We start from the raw sequence: 13603 nt of genomic DNA, 5'->3' as shown, positions 1-13603 counted from the left end.
CTTTCCTTCAAGATATAATCGTTGTATACATTTGTTAATATTCCTGGTCATTATAATAATATTTGTTTGTTTTCGTGTCTAGAACTGTACTTTCTAGCAAGAACAAAACATATCTCCGTTTTTCTCTAAAGGGACAGGAAGGGTAGGTACATGTGTGAGTTAATAATGTTTGGTTAAAGTACGTAGTAAGTAAGGGAAGTTCGTGGTAAGTGAACTAAGCAAACATCAAGGGTTGTCAATACAAACAAGATTTAATCGGAATATTTAGCTTCTACAGAATAGGTTAGTATTTTTTTTAATAAGGTGAAAATAGGTTTAGTATTAGGTCTATTGTATTGGAATTTAGTAAAAAATAACTTAAATTATAAAAATAATTAAATAATTATTCACATAAGTCAACACATCGAATGCTGTTGGAGAAAGACAATATTTAACTTATTATAAATATATACATTATCTTACGAAAAATCTTACGTTATAAAGTTACGTAACAATAATTCAATGTTGTATGGGTTAAATAAATAATGAATAGCCTTCTCAGTCTTGCAATAGGAGACAGTTGTTTCACTGAGAGTCAAAAAAAAACCTGTGGGCCGCCATGTGTATGTTTATTTTTATGTAATACGGGCAAACGGACAGGAGGCTCACCAAGTGATACTCATGCCATGATGATGATGCCCATGGACACTCACATTGAAAGAAGGCTCACAAGTGCGTTGCCGGCCTTTTAAATATTGGTACGCTCTTTTCTTGAAGGAATCTAAGTCGAATTGTTTCGGAAATACTTCAGTGGGCAGCTGGTTCCACATAGTGGTGGTGCGCCGCAAACGCTCAGTTGTGGAACGACGGACGTCGAGGTGATACGGATGGTATTTTCTATTCTGCCTTGACGTCCGATGATGAAACTCAGCTGCAGGTATTAGTCCGAACAACTCCTCTGACCACTCTCCATGGTAAATGCGGTAGAAGATGCAGAGAAACATATCATATAGATGTTCGATGGATTTGATGGATCAAGCCGCACGGAAAGTGACTGGTCGTTGACGATTTGAATCGTTGTTCGTTGAATACGGCCAACTGAGTCTCTCTCTCTTGAGGTGCCTCTCCAATTACTGAATGTCGGCAGTCATCATCTCCGAAATTCTCTATAGCACCAATCTTAACAGGTATACTCAATTTTAATTAAAGAGTAAGTTGCCTTGATAGTTGTAGCCCAGTTGCAAACGACTTCGCAGAAATCTAAAAAGCAATACGAAATGGAACTAATTTTCTAAATTGCATTTCCTCTTTCCACAATCCTGAAGAACAATCACAAAGTTGTTTGTGAACTCTCGTTAGATGTCTTTGTCTTGGCTCCTTACTTTTTTATACTTGGAAACCAATTAATATATCATCAAATTAATTTAAAAACGCTGTTACAACCTTTTTATTAATTAAGAAAAAATGTGTAAAGGTGCCAGATTTGAATATTTAAAGTAATCTATTGATGTTACATTTAAAGCGATGATTATATTTTAGAGCAGCGTTGGCCTTGTGGCTACAGCGTGCGACTCTCATCCCTGAGGTCGTAAGTTCGATAGGCTGTGCACCAATGGACTTTATTTCTATGTGCGCATTTTACATTCCCACGAACGGTAAAGGAAAACATCGTGAGGAAACCGGCGTGCCTTAGACCCACAAAGTAGACGGCGTGTCAGACACAGGAGGCTAATCAAACTCAAAGTGAAAATAACTTTATTCATATAGGTAACTAAGTACGCTTATGAACGTCAACAGAAACGATGTTAAATTGATTTTAGATTGACATTTACTATCAGTTCGCAAGTCAAGGGCGTAAAGCGGGCGGGAAGAACTGGCAAGAAACTCTCCGCCACTCCATTTAATCGCCAAGTTTTTAGTCACACAAACTGAAGCAAATCAAGGACTAATCATTTAAATAATCGTCAAATTGATACTATAAATAATCACCTACTAGCCTACATTGACAAATGATCATGAAACAGATTGAGAAATCTGAGGCCCAGACCTAAAATGGTTTGTAGTGCCACTGATTTTAATTATCTCTTATCTATCTAATCTAGCTATCTCTCAAATCATTTTATATCCATCATCTTCGAGATTGCTACCAGGGCAACATACGTTTAGTAGTAGTTTGTATTAATAAATTTTTATGGATAGATGCTGCAATATGGCGAGGGGGCCGATGGCTGGCCATGCGTCATACTCGTGAACGGGTGCTGCTTGTGGTGACTGGTCGTACTTGAATTCGTGTATGCGGTGATGTTAATTATTTCGACTATGTGTTTGCGTGTTGTTCCCACGAGAATGTAAGTGCGTGCTCCTATTTCACCATGCCTCCTGCTGATAGGGGACAAGTCTTTGTTTTTATTTATGTTCTTATTATTAATTACTTAAAATGTCATGTGGAACATGGTGTAATGGTTGCAGCTCCTTACAACCGTTGTGTAAAAAAAAAAAAAAAAAAAACATGGCGATTAAAAAGAGTGGCGGAGAGTTTATTGCCAGTTCTTCTCTTCCGTTCTACGCCCTTGATTTGAGAACTGGCAGTAAATGTAAAATTAGAAGCATTAATATTTATATCTTTAATGACGAATCACAAGTGTACATTGTGTTACCTACGTGAATAAATGATTTTTGAATTTGAATTTGAATTTGAATTTAATACATATAATAGACAAAAACGTATACATGAAGGGATATATCGAAGTCTCAAAACGTACCTATAAATTAGTAGAACGTCTGGCACACAGGGTGCTCCTATTACACGGTGCTTTGATTAAAGCAGTGCTCAATGTTCACACTGATGAGATTTAGTTCACATGAGTCGGCTCACTGAATTCAGGTGCGATACCGGTATTTTTAGTTGTGAGGGTGAGTAGGGACTCTCTTATTTGTGATTTTTACGGAATTTTTCTAAGGCAAGTGTCAAAATCTATAACTGTGTAGTTAGTGGTTTTAGTCAAGGTTTGTTTAACACACGCCGGCTTCCTCACGCTGAACCTTCCACCGGTCATAATAATTTTACCTAAATATCTGGAGGTACTTGACTTAATAAATTCTAAACAATACATATAATTAAACTACTGTTGCAAAAGAAGAATACTTTCTGTTTTAGCAAAGGACGATTCTTAGTGAATGTATACATTTTTGAACTACTAGTAAAAATTTTGTATTTGAGAAATTGGTTAAAGATGAAAAGGAAGAGAAAAAGCACAGACAAAATAATAATACTTCATTTACATAGACTTCATTACGCAGACAATATGACAAAACAGGAAAATAATTTAAGCACATCTTACTGCTAAAAGCAGTTCTACAGTCTTACTGACGGAGACGATATAGTTTCTCTCCAACAAGTACTTTGAAGTTTAAGTTCTATTTTATTAAATTTGATGGTAAGCGTACTCGGTGGGGCTCTTTTGTCCCCTGCCACGTGTCTATGTTACGCGGACAATGGGGTGAATCTATCACAATGCTTGTTGTTATCCGTTACATGTATATTAAACGTTTTATATAGAATTCCGCACATTCATAGTTATGTTCTAGGTTTGACCATAAACTATTATATCATTTTGGTAAATAGAATATATCCTAAAACTTACAATAGATTCGCAAATAAGTCCTTCAGTTTGTGTGTAGTTTAAATATGTCCATAGCTAAAATCAAATGTTATCTATTCAGGCAATTTGATTGCGGTTAGTCGACGCCTTAATCTACCATTACAGATTTAATAGAGGACTCTGAGTACGTCTAGTTTATAACTAAATTAGTTTTGACAATTTTAATGAGTTTAATCTCTCAGCCGTAAGATTTTTGGCTTTGCTATCCAGTGGCTTCGCAAATGGGCAACATATAATATAAATGCTTAAAATTGTGGGTTAGGTTTGTATTTTGCATTTATCTTTTTTAAATATTTAATAAAACCACTCCGAAAACTAATAATTATATTTGATTATTTCTAAGCTACTTATAAAATTTATTTTCAAAAAGCATTTGCATGTATTTATTATAACTTTAGACTGTGTATTTATTTCATTTCACACATGAGGAACTTTATATTAAAAATCAATAAGATTGTTATAGTAGGTAGTTACATTACGTTATAAGGGATATTTCCCTTCCGCATCCACTCAGTTGTGGAGTTCAAATCTGTGTAAATAATTAATGATGTCAAAGATCCGTAAACAATTCTCTACATTTTTATAAAATAATTGGTCGTTATATTTATTCAAACGTATAAAGTTCACGGCTTTTCCGCCGGTGCCGTACTCAGTAACTCTCAAAAACTTTAATATCTTGTTTTTGTAACATTTCGATATGAGCGCTACGGATATGGACAGAACTACATCAAAATTGCATACAAAAAGTTGAAGTTACGCGAGTGTAGTAAATAAATCAGTGGCACTACAACCTTTTTAGGTCTGGGCTTCAAATTCCTGTATCTGTTTCATAATGCAATCGAATTTTTGGGTCTAAGGCAAGCCGGTTTTCTCACGATGTTTTCCATCACCGTTCGAACGAAAGTTTTTGCGCAGACAGAAATAAAGTCCATTCGTGCACAGTCGGAGATCGAACCTACGACCTCAGGGATGAGAGTCGGACGCTGAGAGTCCCACTAGGCCAACACTCTGTTAATTAATGTATCGAAATAATGGGCGCCCTCTTATTCCTGTCTCTCTCGCTTCGACAACTTTATGTGTTAATACGGGGGTCTTAAAACACCATCAACAACTTATTATGAAAACTATTAAGAAATATCATAATAAATCAAGGCTAAAACATTGCATGACATATGACATGCCTATATAGGTACCTACCTAAGATTCGTAACGCATTAATCTCTATATACCTATTAGTCCAGGCTTAAATTTAATACAACCTATAACCGGATCACTTAAAGCCTACATAAACGAACATATTGCCTCCACTTTAGTATATGGTGTAATTTAAAATGAAAGTCTATTTTTAGTTAAAAGCATTATTAAAATCTATTTAAAGAATTGAGTCGGTTAATTTGGGCGCAGAAATACAACAGGTTATAACTGAGAGCATGTTGGAGCAAGGAAAACTCATTTAAAAAGAGAAAGAGTAGAGGCTCTTGGGCCGTGAGGTTCAAGTGCACAGCTCATTAAAGATTTTAGTTCGCGCCTGGTAAAAAAAAGAAAGAAAGGAAACGACCTGTGCTTTCCTCGCTCAACGAATAAGTATCGCAATACAGCGAGGATATGCTGCCAGCGGTAAAGGTACACTGCCACAGGAACCAAACTTGTTACATTTTCCTATTTATTTTATTTTTCCTGTGTATTTCCTTAATATATATTATAAAATATAAATACACAGTAACTATACAAATTCAAAATAGATTTTAAATACGCAGCTGACGTTCATTTAAAAAATTTAATCTGTACTAAAATTGACTACATACGAACACGCTTTATACTACACTAATACAAGACAATATATAATATATGACTAATAACTTGGACACCAATGCTACTAAGCAATAAAAACTAAATACTAAGCAATTTGCGAACAATACGCCCATTGTTCAGTAGATTGCTTCACTGCTCTTGACAACATTGGATACAACTTGCAGCCCTTTGAACTCTCCGTTGAAGGGCGATTTTCAATTAATCTGATCGATTCAATAAACCTTCGTTGTGGGAAAGTATTAGACGCTTCAATGCTGCTTGATTATTTATTTTAATCTATAAAACTGTGGTTTCAAAATTGGTCTAAGTTTTCCTGAGCTGTTTGATGTAAGTTTGTTAACAAATTTGAAAAATAATTCTTTTAATTTTAACGCGTTTATTATATCTTTACGAGTTGAAAATGGCTATTAGACTGCAGGACGCGAAACATCTGGACAGTTTTATAATGTCAAAAGTAATTTAATTTTGTTTTGTCTAATATTGTAAACGCGATTAAAACGTATTTTATTTAGTCCCTCATCTATTTATTTATTATTTTATTAACACGATTTTACCGGGATACCAGAAAAAGAAAAGACATTTTAATGATAGGTTATTCCACAAAACTATTAAGTTCTTGATGATGAGAATATATTCCTTTATTTTCTCCATTTGTGAGTACGAAGCCACGAGTATATTTGTGAAACAAAAGCTGTGAAACATCAATATAGGACATATAGTTAGTGAACACGCAGTGTGTGTCAAGGTCCGCCAGTTTCCGCTCCAGTGACCGCTATTGGAGAATGATTGGCTGCCGACTTTATTAAAACGTAATAATTGCTCACGGAGAGAGGAAATTATTCCAAAGTTAAATTTTTTGTTTTTTATAACGTTTCGATAACGTCCATTTCCTGAGTGTTAGACCTTTAGGGATGATAATGAAAAATATACTTTATAATTATTCAATCTATATATAAAAATGTTGTTGGTTTGTGTACGGTTCAAAAACTCAAAAAAAAACAGAAATTTTAGCATGATATATCTGCATCAAGGATTGTTTTTGTCTATTTTTTTGTGTCTTTATTTTTTTCCACAAGTATTGCATAATTAAACATATATGAAATGTTTTCTTTGTTTTTTCTCATTTCTCAACCTTTCAATCACAATGTGCTACAGCGAAGCGTGGCAGGGAACAGCTAGTGTTTTATTAAAACAAGCCACAAATGAACTGACAACTCGTATGGGGATATTCCACAGTAATACCACAGTATTACTGGGCATTAATTTTTTGTAGGACATGGGGCAGACATATTTCTAAGATTGTTAGTTTTAGAGGGATACCAGAAACAATTATTTATTTGTTGTGAAAGGAACTCAGGGTACTTCATGTGCGTAAACTCTATGCCATAATAAAATAATTAGGTTTAAAAAATCTACCAAACCAAACAAATTTAGTAAGAGCATTTTTTCAATACGATCGCCTGATAATATAGTCTAGTCGACAAGTTGAAAATGGAACAAAATAGAGATACTACTCTTAAAATTATGTGCGATAGCTCATTGGATCCGGAATGACGTCTAGAAAAATGTGCTAAAAGCGTGTATTAGCACATAAAAAATTGCAAAAGTTATAGACAATTAAAGATGAAAAAAAAATGGCATTTAGTTTTTTGCCAATATTTAATAAACTATTAATATTTAAGAAATTTTAAATAAAGATTCTGAAAGAGGAGGAAATTTCCAATAAAAAACTCCTGACTCCCGGAACTCTATCTCCATTATTTATAATGTTAATTTAACGCTGAAAATAGGTCTGCGGGTGACATTTTTAGGATTCGCGCGTGGCGTCAAAATCGACTACGGCACATTAATTAATTTATTTAAGGTATTGAATATTTTTTTTTAAATTTGTAAAAATTATGGTGTGTTCTGAACACTATAATTAATTTATTCCCGTTGAAAATTTTACTTAAAGTTAATTTTTCAACAAGTTAAATAATTGTTAACTAACGAAATTTTCTCGAACGACCGTCTTAATTGTAAGTGAAAAAAAATGTTTTAATAATGGTCGTAAAAATATTTCGCTTCGTAGAGCCTTTCTTACATACATACTTAACAAGATCGTGCCATAAAAGTTAAAAAAATATTTATACTTTGTTTATAACAATTTTTTTACTTAAACAAAAACTTAAAAATCCATGTAATGTTGTTAAAAAAAAATTTTTTTTTCTAAATCATCATATAATCGTTTTTTTATTAATACAATATATTTATTGATTTGCAAAAAAAAAAAAATCCCGCCATTTGTTGATAAATTTTTTTTAAACAGATTGATTAAATCAATGTTTTTTAAAAAAAAATTTAACACAACTTTATTACATTAAAAATTTTATGATTTTTAAAAAAAATTTTTCCTTAATAACAATTTTCAGTTGTTTATAATCGTTTTTTTTAATTTTCTATTGTTTAAATAATTAGTTAAGAAATTTTTTTTCTTCTAAAAATCATAATTGATAGTCCTCTATAAAGTAACAGAAAAAAAATTTTTTTTAATCAACAATTCTATTATTTATTAACTTACCAAGTTGTTATAAACAAATATTCAACTTTCTTTTATTTTTTTTCTAAAACTTCTAAAATTAACAAAAACAACCAAAAAAATTTTTTGAAATTTTTTTGATTATCATGAATATTACTTTTATTTAAAATTAAAATTTTTTTTTTCTATACTTTGTTATATATGGCTAATGTATCTACCGTCCCTGCGAAGTGGTAAATCCTGGACTCTGGTCTCTGTCCCTCTTATCACTCTATATATACCTTCCCACATTGTCTCTCTTAACTTACTTAATTAACTTTAAGTAAAATTTTCAACGGGAATAAATTAATTATAGTGTTCAAAACACACCATAATTTTTTCAAATTTAAAAAAAAATATTCAATACCTTAAATAAATTAATTAATGTGCCGTAGTCGCTTTTGACGCCACGCGCGAATCCTAAAAATGTCACCCGCAGACCTATTTTCAGCGTTAAATTAACATTATAAATAATGGAGATAGAGTTCCGGGAGTCAGGAGTTTTTTATTGGAAATTTCCTCCTCTTTCAGAATCTTTATTTAAAATTTCTTAAATATTAATAATTTATTAAATATTGGCAAAAAACTAAATGCCATTTTTTTTTCATCTTTAATTGTCTATAACTTTTGCAATTTTTTATGTGCTAATACACGCTTTTAGCACATTTTTCTAGACGTCATTCCGGATCCAATGAGCTATCGCACATAATTTTAAGAGTAGTATCTCTATTTTGTTCCATTTTCAACTTGTCGACTAGACTAATACTTATTATACTTACTAAATCGCTGTGCAGTTAGGTATAACCCGCTGCCACTTTGACAATAATTTGAGAATCTTATGTTCTCTTGATATATTAAATTCATAATAATAAACAAAAAATAATTAACATATTTGGACATCAGTTAAAATTAAATTTATGGTGTATAGCAATCTCTCTTTGAATACAATTTAAAAAAATAGCCTTCTGTTATCTGTATAGGATATATCCAGTGAATAATAATTAATTATGACTTAATTAACAGTTTAGGAATATATTAGCACCTTAGCATAACTTTGTTGTTCCTCCTCTCGCATAAGTTTTAACCAACCAGGAATATTAGTTCAAACTCTGAAGTGCATAGCATAGTAAATTTGAAGTGCATTCTAAGATACCAGCTTAAGAAATCATAGGATTTTTTTGGAGAAACATACTAATAAAGTGCCTGATTGGTAAGAAAGTGATTTCAAGATAGATTGTTCCCCAGATAAGATTTTAATAAAGAAGACAAGAATTACGATTGCTTTATTTTTAGTTTTGTTGATAAATATAAACACAAAAGTGCATATATGTTACCATAAAAATAAATAAACTTATCTGGAAATGGGCGGGACACTTGGCAAGAGGAACAGAAAAGTGGAGCAAGAACTTAAACTGGTGCCCAAGGTACAATAAACGAAAAAGATAATTTAGATGGTGGATTGACCAAATTAAGGATACAGCAGGTGGTACATGGCAAAGAGTGGCAGAGTGCAGATAGGAATGGCGGGATTTGTAAGAGGCCTTTGCCAAAAAAAGGCACACCGAATACCTAAAAAGAATGAGTTAGAATTGTAAGTGTGTCTTAGTGTGTGTATTTGAAATAAAAGGCTTTTATTATTATTTATAAACATTATTATTATTTATAAAATGAAATTTAACATGGGAACACTACCAACTACTAAGTAGGTACAATAAAAATGTGTCCAATTAAACTTAAGCAACAAAAACATTAAATTGCATCATGAAAATATAATTTTACGTTTACGTCGCAAAATGCAATTTTAATATTCATCGTTGGAAATCTCGTTACTTAAATTCGTTTATTTTAAAATTCACAAAGAATAATATTTAATTACTGAAGGCTATCGAAGTCTAGTGACATGCACGCGAAAATTGTTTATAATCCGCGGGTTCCAGTATTGGAGAAACGAATCGTAATTAGTACGTGTATCTATGTAGAATACGCTGGAAAAACTATTAGGTTACAAAAAGTAAATCGTGTGTGTTTAATAAATGTAAACTCAAAAAATTTAATTGTGTAATAACTTTGTAAATAATCACATGCAATAATTAAAAGCTTTTCAATGTTTAATTTCCAATTAAAGATATAAATAAAAGATCATAGACAACAGTGTAAAGACTCATAAAAACTCACGGACAAAATAGTCCCCCTCCTTCGCTCTAAAGTTGGTTAAAAGAAAACATCCAAAAAACGTAAAACTTATCGCATGAATCGGCAATTAAAGTAAATACCCTAAAATTTATTTCAACAAAAATGTTTAACATGAAACGTTGTTTTGACTTTTATATTCTGAAAGAAAAATATTATCTCACAAAAGCACTTCATAAGCGAATAGCCCGAAGGGATGCTCAAATCTGCGTATTTATTTATACAGTTTGTATTATATATGTTTAATATTCAAATGGTAATTTGGTATGTATGGAAGTAGTTCAGGTATATTTTTGCTTTTTACTCTTCAATTAATTTAAGTATCAAACAAAAGAGCAACAGAGTTCAACGTGCGACTCTCACTCTGAGGTCGTAGGTTCGATCCCCGGCTGTGCACTAATGGACTTTCTGTCTATGTGCGATAACACTCGCTCGTATGAAGGAAACATCTAGAGGAAGCCGCCGTACCTTAGACCCAAAGAGTCATCGGTGTGTCGGGCACAGAGGTTGATCACCTCTTGCCTATTGCAAATCATGGAACAGATAGAGAAATCTGAGGCCCAGACCCAAAAGGTTGTAACAGTACTGTTTGATCTAATATAGAAAATTCTCGTGTCACAATGTTCTTTCCCATACTCCTCCGAAACGGCTCGACCGATTCTTATTAATTTTTTTATGCATTTTCAGTAAGTCTGAGAATCGGCTACTATCTATCTTTAAAACCCCGAAATGTTAAGGGCGGTACACCCCTAAATTTTTTTATGATACAAGGTACAAAAATACATACAACCCTTAATTTCCACATCTCTTCGATCAACCCCTATTTTTTATTTGTTAATTAGAATCTTATGACTTGAACTCTGAGGTTTATATAGAAAAAAAATCACAGAAAAACCTAAAAAGTTTTCATTCCGGAAAACCCTCTGGGGTAGCATAGCAACATGTTCCATGTTGGTATGTACTGAAAGGTAGGCTTATAGGTAGGGTAGGGTATAGAAAAGGAGGCTAAAGTTATTAAATCACATCCTATGAATTATTAATGAAAGCGCTAACATGAGAATATCACTTAGAAAATTAAGAACAGTTTTATTCCATGTTTATAAATTGCACCGACGCGGTTTAATATTTTTTTACTTTGATTGTTGGACAGTGAGAAATTGTTTTTATATTCTGGAAAAATTTGGTCCTTACATATGAAATTGGCGTTATGTCGTACTGGCCATTTTGACCTTGAGGTCAATTCAAATTCAATTCCAAATTCAATTTATACAGCTTTTGCATTTGTTTTTTAAAAACCATGATTCATTCCGTTTTCCCGTTTTAAGTTTTAATTATAAGCTTGCTGCTAAACAACAAAGGATGGTTGATCGCTCTAGGCCACTGCTGCTTCGCGACAACTCTAGACCACACACTGCACAACAGACTGCTACTGTAGTTCCCGGACTTTTCTCCGACAGATTACCACTTTTATCGAAATTTGGAAAACTTCTTGCAAGGTAAAAAATTCAACTCTGATAGCGCAGTCGAAATCGCCTTCAAAGATTTTATTGATTCCCGTTGTTTTTTATAGGAAAGGGATCAATGAACTACCTTAAAGATGGCAAAAGTGCATACATAGCATTAATACATATATACTTTGATTAATTAAATATATTCAATTTAAAAATAATCTACTTTCCTTCTCCCATACAAAACGCAAATTCCTTACATATGTATTACCAAATAAAAATTTTGTATTATGTAATTAAGAGAATAATTTTAACTTTTTAAAATCTTATTCTGTCTTATTACAAAAACTATTAATTTAACTAGACTCTCAAATACATGCGAATACATACCCATTCACACATACTTAATGTATTATAAGACTGGTGTTTGATTAGTTGTAACCTACTTTTTCTCTAAAACTATTTTAAACATACCATGTACCACTGACTAATAGCTACCCACAACATAGGGACTTCCTAGTGTGGGTGGTGGTGTGATTAGCGATAGATGAATTTTGTCACAACCTACCTATTACCCATATTTCTCATGAATAAAGTTTTATTATTTTAAAAAATCACGTTAAGCAATATAAAATGTAGGTTACATTAATACATTCCAATGATTTTAATGTAACATGCGTTTAAAGAATTGTTTATACATGACGAATTTAGACGACTCATTGGTCTAGTGGTTAGTACCCCTGACTGCGAATCCATGGGTCCCGGGTTCGATCCCCGGCTGAGGCGAACATCGATGTGATGAGCATTTGGTGCTGTTCTTAGGTCTTGGGTGTTTAAATATGTATTTATATGTATATCTATCTATAATATGTATGTATATCCGTTGCCTAGTACCCATAACACAAGCTTCACCAGCTTAGCACGGGACTAGGTCAATTGGTCTAAATTGTCAAAAAAAACAAATTAAAAAAAAAAATTATTCGACACATTCAAATGATTTAGAGTTTAGACTATACTTTTTTAATAAAATAAATTTAAAAAAAATGTACTCAAAAGTTAGAAATTTCTAGGTGTGAGTCAGTTTTGCAAATCCAATCTTATATTTTTCTTAAAGCAAGATTGAGAAAGCCTCCATGCGCGTAATCGTCTTCCTCAGCACAAAGCTACTATGATGACTTTTTAATATCATTTGATAGAAGAAAACGATCCAATAATACAGTTAGTTAATTGACTACTTAGTAACTTCTTACCTGGACCGTTTTGATGACTCAAATGATTCCAGAAAAAATGCTCACTAAGTAAAAATGATATTTTCTTTTTTACAGCTTTTTCTCTAATCAAACTCAGGGAAGATAATTCAAACCGTACGATTGGAAAATGATGCAATTAAAATTTGGAAAGTGCCAAAAACAGAGAACAAGGAACAAATGAGTTTCTAAATTAAGATGACAACGATGTGATTGATTAAAGAATTTGGTTCAAATATCTACATATTTAATTAATAAATAAAATGTATTTTCGCATATTAAATAGTAATTTTAACATATTTTTATATTAATTTACGCAAGACAACATTAAACCTCTTTCGATTCCTATTTTTTTAAATAAAACCTATTAAAAACTCCTAGTCAGCCAGTCGTAATAAATTGGTGTAATAAAACCTTTTTGAACTTCTTAACATTCACAAATATTTTGAATTTCGAACGCGATGTTTGAACTGGATGGCGCGTAACTTAAAAAGCTCCCGAGGGATGTCAGCGCGTCCCGTAGCTCTTTGGCAACTGCTCGTAAATCCTAGACAGCTCCTGAGTCCCGACTCCCGACTAGGGCACCCCGCCCCGCGTCGCTCGGGCAACGTCATTGAGCTATGAAACACGGCAAATTGGATGCGGTTTCTGTTCAATTAATTAGAGGGAAATACATTTAATAAAATTGAGGAGATATCGCTAAAGCAG

At 32.6% G+C, this 13603-nt stretch overlaps 1 protein-coding gene across 4 annotated transcripts in view; it reads right to left on the bottom strand.

Annotated features, from left to right (window-relative positions):
• LOC125053193 (ras-related protein Rab-37) overlaps window positions 1-13603 on the bottom strand; it is a 49408-nt gene that overhangs the window by 24162 nt on the left and 11643 nt on the right. The window contains exon 1 of one of the 4 annotated variants that reach the window (XM_047654436.1): window positions 13310-13432. The exons of 2 other annotated variants lie outside the window; for them this stretch is intronic. The gene's annotated coding sequence lies outside the window, so the exon portion shown is untranslated. Of the gene's footprint in view, window positions 1-13309; window positions 13433-13603 lie in introns of those variants that run through there. One more of the 4 variants, XM_047654434.1, reaches the window with a different exon arrangement.

Source organism: Pieris napi, chromosome 10 (assembly GCF_905475465.1).
Source record: "Pieris napi chromosome 10, ilPieNapi1.2, whole genome shotgun sequence".
Lineage (NCBI taxonomy): Eukaryota > Metazoa > Arthropoda > Insecta > Lepidoptera > Pieridae > Pieris > Pieris napi.
The sequence above is the reverse complement of the archived record's forward strand: the minus strand, read 5'-3'. Positions and strand labels throughout refer to the sequence as shown.